General features: G+C 57.5%; 1 long non-coding RNA gene across 1 annotated transcript; it reads right to left on the bottom strand.

Annotated features, from left to right (window-relative positions):
• Positions 1 to 1,364: 1,364 nt before the first annotated feature.
• Positions 1,365 to 4,531, bottom strand: LOC140685842 (uncharacterized). Its single transcript, XR_012059275.1, has 5 exons — positions 4,417 to 4,531; positions 3,917 to 3,978; positions 2,891 to 3,005; positions 2,391 to 2,452; positions 1,365 to 1,479 (listed from the first exon to the last, which is right to left on the bottom strand). It is a non-coding gene; the product is annotated as an uncharacterized lncRNA (long non-coding RNA).
• Positions 4,532 to 16,187: the final 11,656 nt, after the last annotated feature.

Raw genomic sequence — 16,187 nt, 5'->3', positions numbered from 1 at the left:
CACATTCACGCACGGGCTCTTTCCCCCAGTTAGTCATGGGGACAACAAGTACGCACGCCACCTCTCAGATCATAAGCCCTCTCCCCTGGGAGGAGCTGCCGATACACATAAAAGGGAGGCCCTTCTCTCGACTCTGCCACCGGGAGGGAGCCAGGAAGACGACTCGCCACGCAGAAGTCTGACCGCTCTCCAACCCAGGGCGGAGGCATACGGCGAACGGCACAAGGGACAGGAGAGCCCGTGGCAGGTCGCTAGGTCACGGAGCGCTGGGAAGCCCGCACTGGGTCTTCAGAGACACAACCCAGTGCACACAGGGGGAAGCGAGGGCGCTTCCGGGGAAGGGCAGCCTGGGCCAAAGGCTGCGGGGTCAAGCATCAGAGGAAGTCGCAAGGGAAACTACAGCACTGTTACTGGCGATGGGCTGGAAAAGGGCAAAAGCCCTTACACTCAAGGCCAGACATCCCCTGGTAACTTTCAGATCGGGATGGCCCCAGGGAAAAAAGCCAAGATCAAACGACGACAGGAAAGCACCTGACTGCCACAGGGCTCTGTCCGCCTCCAGCGTCCCCTCATAAACGCTAACGGAAAAGAACTGGGCCACACCACGTAGATACAGACACCCGTTTCACGAGGTGAGTCTCCAAAATTACTGCAGGTGCGTCGGTCGTGCAGTCACACGACGTGAAGCACCCGGTAACTGTAGGAGGTGTGCACTGGGATAAACCCTGTAAGCCCGCAGACCTTCCCGGGCAAATGCAAACTTGGGGACGCAGGCTCAAAGCACCCAGGCGTCCCCGCTGCAGCGTGCCCTGACGCTTACCTACCGAACGAAGGAGAAGAACAGTGACAAAGGGAGACGGTACCTCTTTATCAGAAAAGAAACTGGCCTCGTCCGGTTCTCCGCTTTGGGGCACTGTCACGTGGCCTGTAAGAAGGAGTCACACGTACATTAATGGGGACACGAACCTCTGGGGACTTCAAACCCCCCCCTCCTCTCCTCACCTATCCCCAACTCATGCGTGCTTCAGTGCAACCAAGGGGCACAAAAGGAGGTCAGGGGGCTAAAGCACTTCCTGGAAGGAGAAGCGCCGTCGTGCTGGGATCTCTGTGAGGACAGGTGGCAAAGGCCAACCGCCCAAAAGGGGACGGATACTGTGCCAGGACCTACACCTTTCAGGTGTTTCACAGTAGGCGTTCTGTTTAAGGGAGGCAGTGGCCATCGAATCCAGGAAGTCCTGCAGGCTAAGCATGCATTCACTCTACCGCAGAGCTGCACTGCTCCCTCCGAAAATTGAGTTTCTGGACAGACGCCTGATCAAGCCAAGAGAGGGACAGCAAAGCCCCAGACGTGTACACTAGCTTACCGAACGTGTCAGCTGGGCCAGCTCCATCAACACAGCTCAACGTGTCATGCGCTGTTACTGGCCCTGGAGCAAGTCCAAACGTCTGGCTATCGGTTGCTGGCTCAGTCGCCAACCCCTAGGAACACAGAGGGCAATTAAACAAGAACCGAACGCCAGAAACCATCACATTCACGCACGGGCTCTTTCCCCCAGTTAGTCATGGGGACAACAAGTACGCACGCCACCTCTCAGATCATAAGCCCTCTCCCCTGGGAGGAGCTGCCGATACACATAAAAGGGAGGCCCTTCTCTCGACTCTGCCACCGGGAGGGAGCCAGGAAGACGACTCGCCACGCAGAAGTCTGACCGCTCTCCAACCCAGGGCGGAGGCATACGGCGAACGGCACAAGGGACAGGAGAGCCCGTGGCAGGTCGCTAGGTCACGGAGCGCTGGGAAGCCCGCACTGGGTCTTCAGAGACACAACCCAGTGCACACAGGGGGAAGCGAGGGCGCTTCCGGGGAAGGGCAGCCTGGGCCAAAGGCTGCGGGGTCAAGCATCAGAGGAAGTCGCAAGGGAAACTACAGCACTGTTACTGGCGATGGGCTGGAAAAGGGCAAAAGCCCCTACACTCAAGGCCAGACATCCCCTGGTAACTTTCAGATCGGGATGGCCACAGGAAAAAAAGCCAAGATCAAACGACGACAGGAAAGCACCTGACTGCCACAGGGCTCTGTCCGCCTCCAGCGTCCCCTCATAAACGCTAACGGAAAAGAACTGGGCCACACCACGTAGATACAGACACCCGTTTCACGAGGTGAGTCTCCAAAATTACTGCAGGTGCGTCGGTCGTGCAGTCACACGACGTGAAGCACCCGGTAACTGTAGGAGGTGTGCACTGGGATAAACCCTGTAAGCCCGCAGACCTTCCCGGGCAAATGCAAACTTGGGGACGCAGGCTCAAAGCACCCAGGCGTCCCCGCTGCAGCGTGCCCTGACGCTTACCTACCGAACGAAGGAGAAGAACAGTGACAAAGGGAGACGGTACCTCTTTATCAGAAAAGAAATCGGCCTCGTCCGGTTCTCCGCTTTGGGGCACTGTCACGTGGCCTGTAAGAAGGAGTCACAGGTACATTAATGGGGACACGAACCTCTGGGGACTTCAAACCCCCCCTCCTCTCCTCACCTATCCCCAACTCATGCGTGCTTCAGTGCAACCAAGGGGCACAAAAGGAGGTCAGGGGGCTAAAGCACTTCCTGGAAGGAGAAGCGCCGTCGTGCTGGGATCTCTGTGAGGACAGGTGGCAAAGGCCAACCGCCCAAAAGGGGACGGATACTGTGCCAGGACCTACACCTTTCAGGTGTTTCACAGTAGGCGTTCTGTTTAAGGGAGGCAGTGGGCATCGAATCCAGGAAGTCCTGCAGGCTAAGCATGCATTCACTCTACCGCAGAGCTGCACTGCTCCCTCCGAAAATTGAGTTTCTGGACAGACGCCTGATCAAGCCAAGAGAGGGACAGCAAAGCCCCAGACGTGTACACTAGCTTACCGAACGTGTCAGCTGGGCCAGCTCCATCAACACAGCTCAACGTGTCATGCGCTGTTACTGGCCCTGGAGCAAGTCCAAACGTCTGGCTATCGGTTGCTGGCTCAGTCGCCAACCCCTAGGAACACAGAGGGCAATTAAACAAGAACCGAACGCCAGAAACCATCACATTCACGCACGGGCTCTTTCCCCCAGTTAGTCATGGGGACAACAAGTACGCACGCCACCTCTCAGATCATAAGCCCTCTCCCCTGGGAGGAGCTGCCGATACACATAAAAGGGAGGCCCTTCTCTCGACTCTGCCACCGGGAGGGAGCCAGGAAGACGACTCGCCACGCAGAAGTCTGACCGCTCTCCAACCCAGGGCGGAGGCATACGGCGAACGGCACAAGGGACAGGAGAGCCCGTGGCAGGTCGCTAGGTCACGGAGCGCTGGGAAGCCCGCACTGGGTCTTCAGAGACACAACCCAGTGCACACAGGGGGAAGCGAGGGCGCTTCCGGGGAAGGGCAGCCTGGGCCAAAGGCTGCGGGGTCAAGCATCAGAGGAAGTCGCAAGGGAAACTACAGCACTGTTACTGGCGATGGGCTGGAAAAGGGCAAAAGCCCCTACACTCAAGGCCAGACATCCCCTGGTAACTTTCAGATCGGGATGGCCCCAGGAAAAAAAGCCAAGATCAAACGACGACAGGAAAGCACCTGACTGCCACAGGGCTCTGTCCGCCTCCAGCGTCCCCTCATAAACGCTAACGGAAAAGAACTGGGCCACACCACGTAGATACAGACACCCGTTTCACGAGGTGAGTCTCCAAAATTACTGCAGGTGCGTCGGTCGTGCAGTCACACGACGTGAAGCACCCGGTAACTGTAGGAGGTGTGCACTGGGATAAACCCTGTAAGCCCGCAGACCTTCCCGGGCAAATGCAAACTTGGGGACGCAGGCTCAAAGCACCCAGGCGTCCCCGCTGCAGCGTGCCCTGACGCTTACCTACCGAACGAAGGAGAAGAACAGTGACAAAGGGAGACGGTACCTCTTTATCAGAAAAGAAATCGGCCTCGTCCGGTTCTCCGCTTTGGGGCACTGTCACGTGGCCTGTAAGAAGGAGTCACACGTACATTAATGGGGACACGAACCTCTGGGGACTTCAAACCCCCCCTCCTCTCCTCACCTATCCCCAACTCATGCGTGCTTCAGTGCAACCAAGGGGCACAAAAGGAGGTCAGGGGGCTAAAGCACTTCCTGGAAGGAGAAGCGCCGTCGTGCTGGGATCTCTGTGAGGACAGGTGGCAAAGGCCAACCGCCCAAAAGGGGACGGATACTGTGCCAGGACCTACACCTTTCAGGTGTTTCACAGTAGGCGTTCTGTTTAAGGGAGGCAGTGGCCATCGAATCCAGGAAGTCCTGCAGGCTAAGCATGCATTCACTCTACCGCAGAGCTGCACTGCTCCCTCCGAAAATTGAGTTTCTGGACAGACGCCTGATCAAGCCAAGAGAGGGACAGCAAAGCCCCAGACGTGTACACTAGCTTACCGAACGTGTCAGCTGGGCCAGCTCCATCAACACAGCTCAACGTGTCATGCGCTGTTACTGGCCCTGGAGCAAGTCCAAACGTCTGGCTATCGGTTGCTGGCTCAGTCGCCAACCCCTAGGAACACAGAGGGCAATTAAACAAGAACCGAACGCCAGAAACCATCACATTCACGCACGGGCTCTTTCCCCCAGTTAGTCATGGGGACAACAAGTACGCACGCCACCTCTCAGATCATAAGCCCTCTCCCCTGGGAGGAGCTGCCGATACACATAAAAGGGAGGCCCTTCTCTCGACTCTGCCACCGGGAGGGAGCCAGGAAGACGACTCGCCACGCAGAAGTCTGACCGCTCTCCAACCCAGGGCGGAGGCATACGGCGAACGGCACAAGGGACAGGAGAGCCCGTGGCAGGTCGCTAGGTCACGGAGCGCTGGGAAGCCCGCACTGGGTCTTCAGAGACACAACCCAGTGCACACAGGGGGAAGCGAGGGCGCTTCCGGGGAAGGGCAGCCTGGGCCAAAGGCTGCGGGGTCAAGCATCAGAGGAAGTCGCAAGGGAAACTACAGCACTGTTACTGGCGATGGGCTGGAAAAGGGCAAAAGCCCCTACACTCAAGGCCAGACATCCCCTGGTAACTTTCAGATCGGGATGGCCCCAGGAAAAAAAGCCAAGATCAAACGACGACAGGAAAGCACCTGACTGCCACAGGGCTCTGTCCGCCTCCAGCGTCCCCTCATAAACGCTAACGGAAAAGAACTGGGCCACACCACGTAGATACAGACACCCGTTTCACGAGGTGAGTCTCCAAAATTACTGCAGGTGCGTCGGTCGTGCAGTCACACGACGTGAAGCACCCGGTAACTGTAGGAGGTGTGCACTGGGATAAACCCTGTAAGCCCGCAGACCTTCCCGGGCAAATGCAAACTTGGGGACGCAGGCTCAAAGCACCCAGGCGTCCCCGCTGCAGCGTGCCCTGACGCTTACCTACCGAACGAAGGAGAAGAACAGTGACAAAGGGAGACGGTACCTCTTTATCAGAAAAGAAACCGGCCTCGTCCGGTTCTCCGCTTTGGGGCACTGTCACGTGGCCTGTAAGAAGGAGTCACACGTACATTAATGGGGACACGAACCTCTGGGGACTTCAAACCCCCCCCTCCTCTCCTCACCTATCCCCAACTCATGCGTGCTTCAGTGCAACCAAGGGGCACAAAAGGAGGTCAGGGGGCTAAAGCACTTCCTGGAAGGAGAAGCGCCGTCGTGCTGGGATCTCTGTGAGGACAGGTGGCAAAGGCCAACCGCCCAAAAGGGGACGGATACTGTGCCAGGACCTACACCTTTCAGGTGTTTCACAGTAGGCGTTCTGTTTAAGGGAGGCAGTGGCCATCGAATCCAGGAAGTCCTGCAGGCTAAGCATGCATTCACTCTACCGCAGAGCTGCACTGCTCCCTCCGAAAATTGAGTTTCTGGACAGACGCCTGATCAAGCCAAGAGAGGGACAGCAAAGCCCCAGACGTGTACACTAGCTTACCGAACGTGTCAGCTGGGCCAGCTCCATCAACACAGCTCAACGTGTCATGCGCTGTTACTGGCCCTGGAGCAAGTCCAAACGTCTGGCTATCGGTTGCTGGCTCAGTCGCCAACCCCTAGGAACACAGAGGGCAATTAAACAAGAACCGAACGCCAGAAACCATCACATTCACGCACGGGCTCTTTCCCCCAGTTAGTCATGGGGACAACAAGTACGCACGCCACCTCTCAGATCATAAGCCCTCTCCCCTGGGAGGAGCTGCCGATACACATAAAAGGGAGGCCCTTCTCTCGACTCTGCCACCGGGAGGGAGCCAGGAAGACGACTCGCCACGCAGAAGTCTGACCGCTCTCCAACCCAGGGCGGAGGCATACGGCGAACGGCACAAGGGACAGGAGAGCCCGTGGCAGGTCGCTAGGTCACGGAGCGCTGGGAAGCCCGCACTGGGTCTTCAGAGACACAACCCAGTGCACACAGGGGGAAGCGAGGGCGCTTCCGGGGAAGGGCAGCCTGGGCCAAAGGCTGCGGGGTCAAGCATCAGAGGAAGTCGCAAGGGAAACTACAGCACTGTTACTGGCGATGGGCTGGAAAAGGGCAAAAGCCCCTACACTCAAGGCCAGACATCCCCTGGTAACTTTCAGATCGGGATGGCCCCAGGAAAAAAAGCCAAGATCAAACGACGACAGGAAAGCACCTGACTGCCACAGGGCTCTGTCCGCCTCCAGCGTCCCCTCATAAACGCTAACGGAAAAGAACTGGGCCACACCACGTAGATACAGACACCCGTTTCACGAGGTGAGTCTCCAAAATTACTGCAGGTGCGTCGGTCGTGCAGTCACACGACGTGAAGCACCCGGTAACTGTAGGAGGTGTGCACTGGGATAAACCCTGTAAGCCCGCAGACCTTCCCGGGCAAATGCAAACTTGGGGACGCAGGCTCAAAGCACCCAGGCGTCCCCGCTGCAGCGTGCCCTGACGCTTACCTACCGAACGAAGGAGAAGAACAGTGACAAAGGGAGACGGTACCTCTTTATCAGAAAAGAAACCGGCCTCGTCCGGTTCTCCGCTTTGGGGCACTGTCACGTGGCCTGTAAGAAGGAGTCACACGTACATTAATGGGGACACGAACCTCTGGGGACTTCAAACCCCCCCCTCCTCTCCTCACCTATCCCCAACTCATGCGTGCTTCAGTGCAACCAAGGGGCACAAAAGGAGGTCAGGGGGCTAAAGCACTTCCTGGAAGGAGAAGCGCCGTCGTGCTGGGATCTCTGTGAGGACAGGTGGCAAAGGCCAACCGCCCAAAAGGGGACGGATACTGTGCCAGGACCTACACCTTTCAGGTGTTTCACAGTAGGCGTTCTGTTTAAGGGAGGCAGTGGGCATCGAATCCAGGAAGTCCTGCAGGCTAAGCATGCATTCACTCTACCGCAGAGCTGCACTGCTCCCTCCGAAAATTGAGTTTCTGGACAGACGCCTGATCAAGCCAAGAGAGGGACAGCAAAGCCCCAGACGTGTACACTAGCTTACCGAACGTGTCAGCTGGGCCAGCTCCATCAACACAGCTCAACGTGTCATGCGCTGTTACTGGCCCTGGAGCAAGTCCAAACGTCTGGCTATCGGTTGCTGGCTCAGTCGCCAACCCCTAGGAACACAGAGGGCAATTAAACAAGAACCGAACACCAGAAACCATCACATTCACGCACGGGCTCTTTCCCCCAGTTAGTCATGGGGACAACAAGTACGCACGCCACCTCTCAGATCATAAGCCCTCTCCCCTGGGAGGAGCTGCCGATACACATAAAAGGGAGGCCCTTCTCTCGACTCTGCCACCGGGAGGGAGCCAGGAAGACGACTCGCCACGCAGAAGTCTGACCGCTCTCCAACCCAGGGCGGAGGCATACGGCGAACGGCACAAGGGACAGGAGAGCCCGTGGCAGGTCGCTAGGTCACGGAGCGCTGGGAAGCCCGCACTGGGTCTTCAGAGACACAACCCAGTGCACACAGGGGGAAGCGAGGGCGCTTCCGGGGAAGGGCAGCCTGGGCCAAAGGCTGCGGGGTCAAGCATCAGAGGAAGTCGCAAGGGAAACTACAGCACTGTTACTGGCGATGGGCTGGAAAAGGGCAAAAGCCCCTACACTCAAGGCCAGACATCCCCTGGTAACTTTCAGATCAGGATGGCCACAGGAAAAAAAGCCAAGATCAAACGACGACAGGAAAGCACCTGACTGCCACAGGGCTCTGTCCGCCTCCAGCGTCCCCTCATAAACGCTAACGGAAAAGAACTGGGCCACACCACGTAGATACAGACACCCGTTTCACGAGGTGAGTCTCCAAAATTACTGCAGGTGCGTCGGTCGTGCAGTCACACGACGTGAAGCACCCGGTAACTGTAGGAGGTGTGCACTGGGATAAACCCTGTAAGCCCGCAGACCTTCCCGGGCAAATGCAAACTTGGGGACGCAGGCTCAAAGCACCCAGGCGTCCCCGCTGCAGCGTGCCCTGACGCTTACCTACCGAACGAAGGAGAAGAACAGTGACAAAGGGAGACGGTACCTCTTTATCAGAAAAGAAACTGGCCTCGTCCGTTTCTCCGCTTTGGGGCACTGTCACGTGGCCTGTAAGAAGGAGTCACACGTACATTAATGGGGACACGAACCTCTGGGGACTTCAAACCCCCCCCTCCTCTCCTCACCTATCCCCAACTCATGCGTGCTTCAGTGCAACCAAGGGGCACAAAAGGAGGTCAGGGGGCTAAAGCACTTCCTGGAAGGAGAAGCGCCGTCGTGCTGGGATCTCTGTGAGGACAGGTGGCAAAGGCCAACCGCCCAAAAGGGGACGGATACTGTGCCAGGACCTACACCTTTCAGGTGTTTCACAGTAGGCGTTCTGTTTAAGGGAGGCAGTGGGCATCGAATCCAGGAAGTCCTGCAGGCTAAGCATGCATTCACTCTACCGCAGAGCTGCACTGCTCCCTCCGAAAATTGAGTTTCTGGACAGACGCCTGATCAAGCCAAGAGAGGGACAGCAAAGCCCCAGACGTGTACACTAGCTTACCGAACGTGTCAGCTGGGCCAGCTCCATCAACACAGCTCAACGTGTCATGCGCTGTTACTGGCCCTGGAGCAAGTCCAAACGTCTGGCTATCGGTTGCTGGCTCAGTCGCCAACCCCTAGGAACACAGAGGGCAATTAAACAAGAACCGAACGCCAGAAACCATCACATTCACGCACGGGCTCTTTCCCCCAGTTAGTCATGGGGACAACAAGTACGCACGCCACCTCTCAGATCATAAGCCCTCTCCCCTGGGAGGAGCTGCCGATACACATAAAAGGGAGGCCCTTCTCTCGACTCTGCCACCGGGAGGGAGCCAGGAAGACGACTCGCCACGCAGAAGTCTGACCGCTCTCCAACCCAGGGCGGAGGCATACGGCGAACGGCACAAGGGACAGGAGAGCCCGTGGCAGGTCGCTAGGTCACGGAGCGCTGGGAAGCCCGCACTGGGTCTTCAGAGACACAACCCAGTGCACACAGGGGGAAGCGAGGGCGCTTCCGGGGAAGGGCAGCCTGGGCCAAAGGCTGCGGGGTCAAGCATCAGAGGAAGTCGCAAGGGAAACTACAGCACTGTTACTGGCGATGGGCTGGAAAAGGGCAAAAGCCCCTACACTCAAGGCCAGACATCCCCTGGTAACTTTCAGATCGGGATGGCCCCAGGAAAAAAAGCCAAGATCAAACGACGACAGGAAAGCACCTGACTGCCACAGGGCTCTGTCCGCCTCCAGCGTCCCCTCATAAACGCTAACGGAAAAGAACTGGGCCACACCACGTAGATACAGACACCCGTTTCACGAGGTGAGTCTCCAAAATTACTGCAGGTGCGTCGGTCGTGCAGTCACACGACGTGAAGCACCCGGTAACTGTAGGAGGTGTGCACTGGGATAAACCCTGTAAGCCCGCAGACCTTCCCGGGCAAATGCAAACTTGGGGACGCAGGCTCAAAGCACCCAGGCGTCCCCGCTGCAGCGTGCCCTGACGCTTACCTACCGAACGAAGGAGAAGAACAGTGACAAAGGGAGACGGTACCTCTTTATCAGAAAAGAAATCGGCCTCGTCCGGTTCTCCGCTTTGGGGCACTGTCACGTGGCCTGTAAGAAGGAGTCACACGTACATTAATGGGGACACGAACCTCTGGGGACTTCAAACCCCCCCTCCTCTCCTCACCTATCCCCAACTCATGCGTGCTTCAGTGCAACCAAGGGGCACAAAAGGAGGTCAGGGGGCTAAAGCACTTCCTGGAAGGAGAAGCGCCGTCGTGCTGGGATCTCTGTGAGGACAGGTGGCAAAGGCCAACCGCCCAAAAGGGGACGGATACTGTGCCAGGACCTACACCTTTCAGGTGTTTCACAGTAGGCGTTCTGTTTAAGGGAGGCAGTGGCCATCGAATCCAGGAAGTCCTGCAGGCTAAGCATGCATTCACTCTACCGCAGAGCTGCACTGCTCCCTCCGAAAATTGAGTTTCTGGACAGACGCCTGATCAAGCCAAGAGAGGGACAGCAAAGCCCCAGACGTGTACACTAGCTTACCGAACGTGTCAGCTGGGCCAGCTCCATCAACACAGCTCAACGTGTCATGCGCTGTTACTGGCCCTGGAGCAAGTCCAAACGTCTGGCTATCGGTTGCTGGCTCAGTCGCCAACCCCTAGGAACACAGAGGGCAATTAAACAAGAACCGAACGCCAGAAACCATCACATTCACGCACGGGCTCTTTCCCCCAGTTAGTCATGGGGACAACAAGTACGCACGCCACCTCTCAGATCATAAGCCCTCTCCCCTGGGAGGAGCTGCCGATACACATAAAAGGGAGGCCCTTCTCTCGACTCTGCCACCGGGAGGGAGCCAGGAAGACGACTCGCCACGCAGAAGTCTGACCGCTCTCCAACCCAGGGCGGAGGCATACGGCGAACGGCACAAGGGACAGGAGAGCCCGTGGCAGGTCGCTAGGTCACGGAGCGCTGGGAAGCCCGCACTGGGTCTTCAGAGACACAACCCAGTGCACACAGGGGGAAGCGAGGGCGCTTCCGGGGAAGGGCAGCCTGGGCCAAAGGCTGCGGGGTCAAGCATCAGAGGAAGTCGCAAGGGAAACTACAGCACTGTTACTGGCGATGGGCTGGAAAAGGGCAAAAGCCCCTACACTCAAGGCCAGACATCCCCTGGTAACTTTCAGATCGGGATGGCCCCAGGAAAAAAAGCCAAGATCAAACGACGACAGGAAAGCACCTGACTGCCACAGGGCTCTGTCCGCCTCCAGCGTCCCCTCATAAACGCTAACGGAAAAGAACTGGGCCACACCACGTAGATACAGACACCCGTTTCACGAGGTGAGTCTCCAAAATTACTGCAGGTGCGTCGGTCGTGCAGTCACACGACGTGAAGCACCCGGTAACTGTAGGAGGTGTGCACTGGGATAAACCCTGTAAGCCCGCAGACCTTCCCGGGCAAATGCAAACTTGGGGACGCAGGCTCAAAGCACCCAGGCGTCCCCGCTGCAGCGTGCCCTGACGCTTACCTACCGAACGAAGGAGAAGAACAGTGACAAAGGGAGACGGTACCTCTTTATCAGAAAAGAAACCGGCCTCGTCCGGTTCTCCGCTTTGGGGCACTGTCACGTGGCCTGTAAGAAGGAGTCACACGTACATTAATGGGGACACGAACCTCTGGGGACTTCAAACCCCCCCCTCCTCTCCTCACCTATCCCCAACTCATGCGTGCTTCAGTGCAACCAAGGGGCACAAAAGGAGGTCAGGGGGCTAAAGCACTTCCTGGAAGGAGAAGCGCCGTCGTGCTGGGATCTCTGTGAGGACAGGTGGCAAAGGCCAACCGCCCAAAAGGGGACGGATACTGTGCCAGGACCTACACCTTTCAGGTGTTTCACAGTAGGCGTTCTGTTTAAGGGAGGCAGTGGCCATCGAATCCAGGAAGTCCTGCAGGCTAAGCATGCATTCACTCTACCGCAGAGCTGCACTGCTCCCTCCGAAAATTGAGTTTCTGGACAGACGCCTGATCAAGCCAAGAGAGGGACAGCAAAGCCCCAGACGTGTACACTAGCTTACCGAACGTGTCAGCTGGGCCAGCTCCATCAACACAGCTCAACGTGTCATGCGCTGTTACTGGCCCTGGAGCAAGTCCAAACGTCTGGCTATCGGTTGCTGGCTCAGTCGCCAACCCCTAGGAACACAGAGGGCAATTAAACAAGAACCGAACGCCAGAAACCATCACATTCACGCACGGGCTCTTTCCCCCAGTTAGTCATGGGGACAACAAGTACGCACGCCACCTCTCAGATCATAAGCCCTCTCCCCTGGGAGGAGCTGCCGATACACATAAAAGGGAGGCCCTTCTCTCGACTCTGCCACCGGGAGGGAGCCAGGAAGACGACTCGCCACGCAGAAGTCTGACCGCTCTCCAACCCAGGGCGGAGGCATACGGCGAACGGCACAAGGGACAGGAGAGCCCGTGGCAGGTCGCTAGGTCACGGAGCGCTGGGAAGCCCGCACTGGGTCTTCAGAGACACAACCCAGTGCACACAGGGGGAAGCGAGGGCGCTTCCGGGGAAGGGCAGCCTGGGCCAAAGGCTGCGGGGTCAAGCATCAGAGGAAGTCGCAAGGGAAACTACAGCACTGTTACTGGCGATGGGCTGGAAAAGGGCAAAAGCCCCTACACTCAAGGCCAGACATCCCCTGGTAACTTTCAGATCGGGATGGCCCCAGGAAAAAAAGCCAAGATCAAACGACGACAGGAAAGCACCTGACTGCCACAGGGCTCTGTCCGCCTCCAGCGTCCCCTCATAAACGCTAACGGAAAAGAACTGGGCCACACCACGTAGATACAGACACCCGTTTCACGAGGTGAGTCTCCAAAATTACTGCAGGTGCGTCGGTCGTGCAGTCACACGACGTGAAGCACCCGGTAACTGTAGGAGGTGTGCACTGGGATAAACCCTGTAAGCCCGCAGACCTTCCCGGGCAAATGCAAACTTGGGGACGCAGGCTCAAAGCACCCAGGCGTCCCCGCTGCAGCGTGCCCTGACGCTTACCTACCGAACGAAGGAGAAGAACAGTGACAAAGGGAGACGGTACCTCTTTATCAGAAAAGAAACCGGCCTCGTCCGGTTCTCCGCTTTGGGGCACTGTCACGTGGCCTGTAAGAAGGAGTCACACGTACATTAATGGGGACACGAACCTCTGGGGACTTCAAACCCCCCCCCTCCTCTCCTCACCTATCCCCAACTCATGCGTGCTTCAGTGCAACCAAGGGGCACAAAAGGAGGTCAGGGGGCTAAAGCACTTCCTGGAAGGAGAAGCGCCGTCGTGCTGGGATCTCTGTGAGGACAGGTGGCAAAGGCCAACCGCCCAAAAGGGGACGGATACTGTGCCAGGACCTACACCTTTCAGGTGTTTCACAGTAGGCGTTCTGTTTAAGGGAGGCAGTGGGCATCGAATCCAGGAAGTCCTGCAGGCTAAGCATGCATTCACTCTACCGCAGAGCTGCACTGCTCCCTCCGAAAATTGAGTTTCTGGACAGACGCCTGATCAAGCCAAGAGAGGGACAGCAAAGCCCCAGACGTGTACACTAGCTTACCGAACGTGTCAGCTGGGCCAGCTCCATCAACACAGCTCAACGTGTCATGCGCTGTTACTGGCCCTGGAGCAAGTCCAAACGTCTGGCTATCGGTTGCTGGCTCAGTCGCCAACCCCTAGGAACACAGAGGGCAATTAAACAAGAACCGAACGCCAGAAACCATCACATTCACGCACGGGCTCTTTCCCCCAGTTAGTCATGGGGACAACAAGTACGCACGCCACCTCTCAGATCATAAGCCCTCTCCCCTGGGAGGAGCTGCCGATACACATAAAAGGGAGGCCCTTCTCTCGACTCTGCCACCGGGAGGGAGCCAGGAAGACGACTCGCCACGCAGAAGTCTGACCGCTCTCCAACCCAGGGCGGAGGCATACGGCGAACGGCACAAGGGACAGGAGAGCCCGTGGCAGGTCGCTAGGTCACGGAGCGCTGGGAAGCCCGCACTGGGTCTTCAGAGACACAACCCAGTGCACACAGGGGGAAGCGAGGGCGCTTCCGGGGAAGGGCAGCCTGGGCCAAAGGCTGCGGGGTCAAGCATCAGAGGAAGTCGCAAGGGAAACTACAGCACTGTTACTGGCGATGGGCTGGAAAAGGGCAAAAGCCCCTACACTCAAGGCCAGACATCCCCTGGTAACTTTCAGATCAGGATGGCCACAGGAAAAAAAGCCAAGATCAAACGACGACAGGAAAGCACCTGACTGCCACAGGGCTCTGTCCGCCTCCAGCGTCCCCTCATAAACGCTAACGGAAAAGAACTGGGCCACACCACGTAGATACAGACACCCGTTTCACGAGGTGAGTCTCCAAAATTACTGCAGGTGCGTCGGTCGTGCAGTCACACGACGTGAAGCACCCGGTAACTGTAGGAGGTGTGCACTGGGATAAACCCTGTAAGCCCGCAGACCTTCCCGGGCAAATGCAAACTTGGGGACGCAGGCTCAAAGCACCCAGGCGTCCCCGCTGCAGCGTGCCCTGACGCTTACCTACCGAACGAAGGAGAAGAACAGTGACAAAGGGAGACGGTACCTCTTTATCAGAAAAGAAACTGGCCTCGTCCGTTTCTCCGCTTTGGGGCACTGTCACGTGGCCTGTAAGAAGGAGTCACACGTACATTAATGGGGACACGAACCTCTGGGGACTTCAAACCCCCCCCTCCTCTCCTCACCTATCCCCAACTCATGCGTGCTTCAGTGCAACCAAGGGGCACAAAAGGAGGTCAGGGGGCTAAAGCACTTCCTGGAAGGAGAAGCGCCGTCGTGCTGGGATCTCTGTGAGGACAGGTGGCAAAGGCCAACCGCCCAAAAGGGGACGGATACTGTGCCAGGACCTACACCTTTCAGGTGTTTCACAGTAGGCGTTCTGTTTAAGGGAGGCAGTGGGCATCGAATCCAGGAAGTCCTGCAGGCTAAGCATGCATTCACTCTACCGCAGAGCTGCACTGCTCCCTCCGAAAATTGAGTTTCTGGACAGACGCCTGATCAAGCCAAGAGAGGGACAGCAAAGCCCCAGACGTGTACACTAGCTTACCGAACGTGTCAGCTGGGCCAGCTCCATCAACACAGCTCAACGTGTCATGCGCTGTTACTGGCCCTGGAGCAAGTCCAAACGTCTGGCTATCGGTTGCTGGCTCAGTCGCCAACCCCTAGGAACACAGAGGGCAATTAAACAAGAACCGAACGCCAGAAACCATCACATTCACGCACGGGCTCTTTCCCCCAGTTAGTCATGGGGACAACAAGTACGCACGCCACCTCTCAGATCATAAGCCCTCTCCCCTGGGAGGAGCTGCCGATACACATAAAAGGGAGGCCCTTCTCTCGACTCTGCCACCGGGAGGGAGCCAGGAAGACGACTCGCCACGCAGAAGTCTGACCGCTCTCCAACCCAGGGCGGAGGCATACGGCGAACGGCACAAGGGACAGGAGAGCCCGTGGCAGGTCGCTAGGTCACGGAGCGCTGGGAAGCCCGCACTGGGTCTTCAGAGACACAACCCAGTGCACACAGGGGGAAGCGAGGGCGCTTCCGGGGAAGGGCAGCCTGGGCCAAAGGCTGCGGGGTCAAGCATCAGAGGAAGTCGCAAGGGAAACTACAGCACTGTTACTGGCGATGGGCTGGAAAAGGGCAAAAGCCCCTACACTCAAGGCCAGACATCCCCTGGTAACTTTCAGATCGGGATGGCCCCAGGAAAAAAAGCCAAGATCAAACGACGACAGGAAAGCACCTGACTGCCACAGGGCTCTGTCCGCCTCCAGCGTCCCCTCATAAACGCTAACGGAAAAGAACTGGGCCACACCACGTAGATACAGACACCCGTTTCACGAGGTGAGTCTCCAAAATTACTGCAGGTGCGTCGGTCGTGCAGTCACACGACGTGAAGCACCCGGTAACTGTAGGAGGTGTGCACTGGGATAAACCCTGTAAGCCCGCAGACCTTCCCGGGCAAATGCAAACTTGGGGACGCAGGCTCAAAGCACCCAGGCGTCCCCGCTGCAGCGTGCCCTGACGCTTACCTACCGAACGAAGGAGAAGAACAGTGACAAAGGGAGACGGTACCTCTTTATCAGAAAAGAAACCGGCCTCGTCCGGTTCTCCGCTTTGGGGCACTGTCA

This window comes from Vicugna pacos, chromosome 15 (assembly GCF_048564905.1).
Source record: "Vicugna pacos chromosome 15, VicPac4, whole genome shotgun sequence".
Lineage (NCBI taxonomy): Eukaryota > Metazoa > Chordata > Mammalia > Artiodactyla > Camelidae > Vicugna > Vicugna pacos.
This window is presented reverse-complemented; position numbering and strand designations above follow the sequence as displayed.